We start from the raw sequence: 7,500 nt of genomic DNA on the forward strand, positions 1-7,500 counted from the left end.
ATCTGTGTGTACAAATATAAAAGATCAATAATATAGAAATAGATATTAAAAACATTTAAAACAAGGGTTTAATTGTTTTTTATTTGGTTAGGGGCTTAGAGGCAGGGCTTTTAAATGATTAATATAGAAATGAAAATATACACATCTATAATAAAGAAATGTATATAGGGTGATAGATAGGAAGATATATAGATAGGGAGATATATAGATAAAGAGATAGATAGGGGGATAAATAGATAGATAGATAGATAGATAGATAGATAGATAGATAGATAGATAGATACATAGATACATAGATACATAGATACATAGATACATAGATACATAGATACATAGATACATAGATAGATGGAGCCATAAAAGAAGAAATGAATACCAGTAATCCAAATCTGGACAAGTAAATTAATGATCAATATGAAAACTATAGGGATAGATGGTGATCTACTTTAATATCTGTTATGCATTGTATCTGTGTGTCCAAATATAAAAGATCAATAATATAGAAATAGATATTAAAAACATTTAAAACAAGGGTTTAATTGTTTTTTATTTGGTTAGGGGCTTAGAGGCAGGGCTTTTAAATGATTAATATAGAAATGAAAATATACACATCTATAATAAAGAAATGTATATAGGGTGATAGATAGGGAGATATATAGATAGGGAGATATATAGACAGGGAGATAGATAGGGGGATAGATAGATGGATAGATAGATAGATAGATAGATAGATAGATAGATAGATAGATAGACAGACAGAGAGAGAGAGAGAGAGACAGAGAGAGAGAGAGATAGCCATAAAAAAGAAATAAACACAAATTATCTATATCTAGACAAGCTGATTAATATTCAATATGAAAAATATACGGATAGATGGTAATGTATTTTAATATCTGTTGTGCATTATATCTCTGTGTGTATAAATAAAGAAAATCAGTATTATAGAAATAGATATTATAAATCTTTCAATCAAGGGAATTACTGGTTTTTATTTGGTTACAGGCATGGCATTTAAATGAATAATATAGAAATGAAAATATACACATCTACAATAAAGAAATAGGTATAAGGAGATATATATATAGAGAGAGAGAGAGCCATAAAAAACAAATAAATACAGATAATCTAAATCTCGAAAAGTTGATTAATATTCAGTATGAAAACTATATGGATAGATGCTAATATAATATATTTTAATATCAGTTATGTCTGATATCTATGTGTATAGATAAAGAAGATCAATATGATAGAAATAAATATTACAAATATTTAAATGTAGGGGCTTTTTGTTATTTATTTGGATAGAGGCATGGCATATAAATGAATAATATAGAAATGAAAATATAGACATCTATAATAAAGAAATGTATATAGGGTGATAGATAGATAGATAGATAGATAGATAGATAGATAGATAGATAGATGGAGCTATAAAAGAAGAAATGAATACCAGTGATCCAAATCTGGAAAAGTAAATTAATGATCAGTATGAAAACTATATAGATAGATGGTATTGTACTTTAATATCTGTTATGCATTATATCTGTGTGTATAAATATAGAAGGTCAATATTATAGAAAAATATATTAATTTTTTTATACAAGGGGCTTTTTTTATTTCATTAAAGGCATGGCATTTAAATGAATAATATAGAAATGAAAATATACACATCTATAAGAAAGAAATATATGTAGTGAGATAGATAGATAGATAGATAGATAGATAGATAGATAGAGCTATAAAAGAAGAAATGAATACCAGTAATCCAAATCTGGACAAGTAAATTAATGATCAGTATGAAAACTATAGGGATAGATGGTGATCTACTTTAATATCTTTTATGCATTGTATCTGTGTGTACAAATATAAAAGATCAATATTATAGAAGTAGATATTAAAAACATTTAAAACAAGGGTTTAATTGTTTTTTATTTGGTTAGAGGCTTAGAGGCAGGGCTTTTAAATGGTTAATATAGAAATGAAAATATACACATCTATAATAAAGAAATAAATAAAGGGAGATATATCTATGTATAAATTGAAATAAAAACCAAAAAAAACCCCAAGTTATCTAAAACTAGACAAGTAGATTAATATTCAATTTGAAAAATATATGGATAGACGTTCATATATTTTTATATTGATTATGCATTTTATCTATGTTTATAAATATAGCTCAATATGATAGAAATAAATATTAATTACATTTAAGTGAAGGTGTATTTTGTATTTATTTGGTTAGAGGCAGGGCTTGCTAAGTTTCGATGGGGGGTGGGTTTTGGGACGTACCTCGGAGAAGAATTTTTGGAAGGGGGTTGCACACGTGCTTTCTTGCCTCGCTTCTCTGCACGTGCAGGGGCGCCCCCCCGCCCGCCCCGGGCTGAGCTCTGCGGCAGTGCTGCCTCCTTGTGGGCACAGAGCGGTACTGCAGCTGTGCGCCGAGCTGGGCGGGGCGGGGCCGAGCGGGGGCCGAGCAGGGCCGAGCCGAGCCGAAGCGGGCGGGGCCGAACCGAGCCGAAGCGGGACGGAAAGAGCCGAGCCGAAACGGGCCGGAAAGAGCCGAACCGAGCCGAGCCGCGTCTGCCCACCCCCCCTCCGGAGCCGGCCGGGAGGACCCCGGCAGAGGCGTTGACTCCAATGCCTGCCGCCGCAGGCGCGGCCGCCGCCCAGCTACGGAGCCGCTGAGCCCCGCCGCCATCGTCCTCGCCCCGGGAAAGGCGGCGGACAATCGGGCGGAGTGCTCGGAGTCGGTCGGCGTCGGCAGGTTTTTCGTTCAGGCAAGTAAGTTAGACAGACGCGCTGAGAGCAGCGGGGGCCTAAATTGTGCCACAACAAAGATGGCCGCTCTGCCGGAAGTGGCTTCAGCCACAACAAAGATGGCGGCGAGGAAGGGCGGAAGTGACGTCACGCCACGCACAAGATGGCTGCCCGGTCGTGGCCGGCTTGACCTTTCAAGGATGGCGGCCAAAAAGGCGGGAAAATGGAAGGACCCCGGGCGGTGGGTGCGTGCGATTGACTGCCTGACAAACACCACGGCGCCGACGCCGCTCCGGCGCAATTTTCCGCGGCTTTTCTGGCCGTGCGGACACGGGCTGTGCGCTCGGCGGCGCCGGGGCCGGGCGCCAGCAGGTCAGGCACCGACAGGCAGCGGTGAAGACGCCTCACTCTGCCGGGGTCCTAGCCGCGGCCGCGTTCTGGGGCTTCTGGCACTCGCGACGACCCGTACCTCGCCGCGGCTCCTTTCACTCGGCACCCCTATTTACTTAAATGCTTGACATTTAAATCAATAATATAGAAATGGAAATATTCACATCTACAATAAAGAAATGAATATAGGGAGATAGATAGATAGATAGATAGACAGAGAGAGAGAGAGACAGAGAGAGAGAGAGATAGCCATAAAAAAGAAATAAACACAAATTATCTATATCTAGACAAGCTGATTAATATTCAATATGAAAAATATACGGATAGATGGTAATGTATTTTAATATCTGTTGTGCATTATATCTCTGTGTGTATAAATAAAGAAAATCAGTATTATAGAAATAGATATTATAAATCTTTCAATCAAGGGAATTACTGGTTTTTATTTGGTTACAGGCATGGCATTTAAATGAATAATATAGAAATGAAAATATACACATCTACAATAAAGAAATAGGTATAGGGAGATATATATAGAGAGAGAGAGAGAGAGCCATAAAAAACAAATAAATACAGATAATCTAAATCTCGAAAAGTTGATTAATATTCAGTATGAAAACTATATGGATAGATGCTAATATAATATATTTTAATATCAGTTATGTCTGATATCTATGTGTATAGATAAAGAAGATCAATATGATAGAAATAAATATTACAAATATTTAAATGTAGGGGCTTTTTGTTATTTATTTGGATAGAGGCATGGCATATAAATGAATAATATAGAAATGAAAATATAGACATCTATAATAAAGAAATGTATATAGGGTGATAGATAGATAGATAGATAGATAGATAGATAGATAGATAGATAGATAGATAGATAGATGGAGCTATAAAAGAAGAAATGAATACCAGTGATCCAAATCTGGAAAAGTAAATTAATGATCAGTATGAAAACTATATAGATAGATGGTATTGTACTTTAATATCTGTTATGCATTATATCTGTGTGTATAAATATAGAAGGTCAATATTATAGAAAAATATATTAATTTTTTTATACAAGGGGCTTTTTTTATTTCATTAAAGGCATGGCATTTAAATGAATAATATAGAAATGAAAATATACACATCTATAAGAAAGAAATATATGTAGTGAGATAGATAGATAGATAGATAGATAGATAGAGCTATAAAAGAAGAAATGAATACCAGTAATCCAAATCTGGACAAGTAAATTAATGATCAGTATGAAAACTATAGGGATAGATGGTGATCTACTTTAATATCTGTTATGCATTGTATCTGTGTGTACAAATATAAAAGATCAATATTATAGAAATAGATATTAAAAACATTTAAAACAAGGGTTTAATTGTTTTTCATTTGGTTAGGGGCTTAGAGGCAGGGCTTTTAAATGATTAATATAGAAATGAAAATATACACATCTATAATAAAGAAATGTATATAGGGTGATAGATAGGAAGATATATAGATAGGGAGATATATAGATAAAGAGATAGATAGGGGGATAAATAGATAGATAGATAGATAGATAGATAGATAGATACATAGATACATAGATACATAGATACATAGATACATAGATACATAGATAGATGGAGCCATAAAAGAAGAAATGAATACCAGTAATCCAAATCTGGACAAGTAAATTAATGATCTATATGAAAACTATAGGGATAGATGGTGATCTACTTTAATATCTGTTATGAATTGTATCTGTGTGTACAAATATAAAAGATCAATATTATAGAAATAGATATTAAAAACATTTAAAACAAGGGTTTAATGGTTTTTTATTTGGTTAGAGGCTTAGAGGCAGGGCTTTTAAATGATTAATATAGAAATGAAAATATACACATCTCTAATAAAGAAATGTATATAAGGTGATAGATAGGGAGATATATAGATAGGGAGATATATAGACAGGGAGATAGATAGGGGGATAGATAGATGGATAGATAGATAGATAGATAGATAGATAGATAGATGGATGGATGGATAGATAGATAGATAGATAGATAGATAGATAGATAGATAGATAGATAGATAGATAGAGCTATAAAAGAAGAAATGAATACCAGTAATCCAAATCTGGACAAGTAAATTAATGATCAGTATGAAAACTATAGGGATAGATGGTGATCTACTTTAATATCTTTTATGCATTGTATCTGTGTGTACAAATATAAAAGATCAATATTATAGAAATAGATATTAAAAACATTTAAAACAAGGGTTTAATTGTTTTTTATTTGGTTAGAGGCTTAGAGGCAGGGCTTTTAAATGGTTAATATAGAAATGAAAATATACACATCTATAATAAAGAAATAAATAAAGGGAGATATATCTATGTATAAATTGAAATAAAAACCAAAAAAAACCCCAAGTTATCTAAAACTAGACAAGTAGATTAATATTCAATTTGAAAAATATATGGATAGACGTTCATATATTTTTATATTGATTATGCATTTTATCTATGTTTATAAATATAGCTCAATATGATAGAAATAAATATTAATTACATTTAAGTGAAGGTGTATTTTGTATTTATTTGGTTAGAGGCAGGGCTTGCTAAGTTTCGATGGGGGGTGGGTTTTGGGACGTACCTCGGAGAAGAATTTTTGGAAGGGGGTTGCACACGTGCTTTCTTGCCTCGCTTCTCTGCACGTGCAGGGGCGCCCCCCCGCCCGCCCCGGGCTGAGCTCTGCGGCAGTGCTGCCTCCTTGTGGGCACAGAGCGGTACTGCAGCTGTGCGCCGAGCTGGGCGGGGCGGGGCCGAGCGGGGGCCGAGCAGGGCCGAGCCGAGCCGAAGCGGGCGGGGCCGAACCGAGCCGAAGCGGGACGGAAAGAGCCGAGCCGAAACGGGCCGGAAAGAGCCGAACCGAGCCGAGCCGCGTCTGCCCACCCCCCCTCCGGAGCCGGCCGGGAGGACCCCGGCAGAGGCGTTGACTCCAATGCCTGCCGCCGCAGGCGCGGCCGCCGCCCAGCTACGGAGCCGCTGAGCCCCGCCGCCATCGTCCTCGCCCCGGGAAAGGCGGCGGACAATCGGGCGGAGTGCTCGGAGTCGGTCGGCGTCGGCAGGTTTTTCGTTCAGGCAAGTAAGTTAGACAGACGCGCTGAGAGCAGCGGGGGCCTAAATTGTGCCACAACAAAGATGGCCGCTCTGCCGGAAGTGGCTTCAGCCACAACAAAGATGGCGGCGAGGAAGGGCGGAAGTGACGTCACGCCACGCACAAGATGGCTGCCCGGTCGTGGCCGGCTTGACCTTTCAAGGATGGCGGCCAAAAAGGCGGGAAAATGGAAGGACCCCGGGCGGTGGGTGCGTGCGATTGACTGCCTGACAAACACCACGGCGCCGACGCCGCTCCGGCGCAATTTTCCGCGGCTTTTCTGGCCGTGCGGACACGGGCTGTGCGCTCGGCGGCGCCGGGGCCGGGCGCCAGCAGGTCAGGCGCCGACAGGCAGCGGTGAAGACGCCTCACTCTGCCGGGGTCCTAGCCGCGGCCGCGTTCTGGGGCTTCTGGCACTCGCGACGACCCGTACCTCGCCGCGGCTCCTTTCACTCGGCACCCCTATTTACTTAAATGCTTGACATTTAAATCAATAATATAGAAATGGAAATATTCACATCTACAATAAAGAAATGAATATAGGGAGATAGATAGATAGATGATAGATAGATAGATAGATAGACAGACAGAGAGAGAGAGAGAGAGAGAGAGAGAGAGAGAGAGAGAGAGAGAGAGATAGCCATTAAAAAGAAAGAAACACAAATTATATTTATCTAGACAAGCTGATTAATATTCAATATGAAAAATATACGGATAGATGGTAATGTATTTTAATATCTGTTGTGCATTATATCTCTGTGTGTATAAATAAAGAAAATCAGTATTATAGAAATAGATATTATAAATCTTTCAATCAAGGGAATTACTGGTTTTTATTTGGTTACAGGCATGGCATTTAAATGAATAATATAGAAATGAAAATATACACATCTACAATAAAGAAATAGGTATAAGGAGATATATATATAGAGAGAGAGAGAGCCATAAAAAACAAATAAATACAGATAATCTAAATCTCGAAAAGTTGATTAATATTCAGCATGAAAACTATATGGATAGATGCTAATATAATATATTTTAATATCAGTTACGTCTGATATCTATGTGTATAGATAAAGAAGATCAATATGATAGAAATAAATATTACAAATATTTAAATGTAGGGGCTTTTTGTTATTTATTTGGATAGAGGCATGGCATATAAATGAATAATATAGAAATGAAAATATAGACATCTATAATAACGAAA

The sequence above is a fragment of the Cyanistes caeruleus genome, chromosome 3 (assembly GCF_971803275.1).
Source record: "Cyanistes caeruleus chromosome 3, bCyaCae1.hap1.1, whole genome shotgun sequence".
Lineage (NCBI taxonomy): Eukaryota > Metazoa > Chordata > Aves > Passeriformes > Paridae > Cyanistes > Cyanistes caeruleus.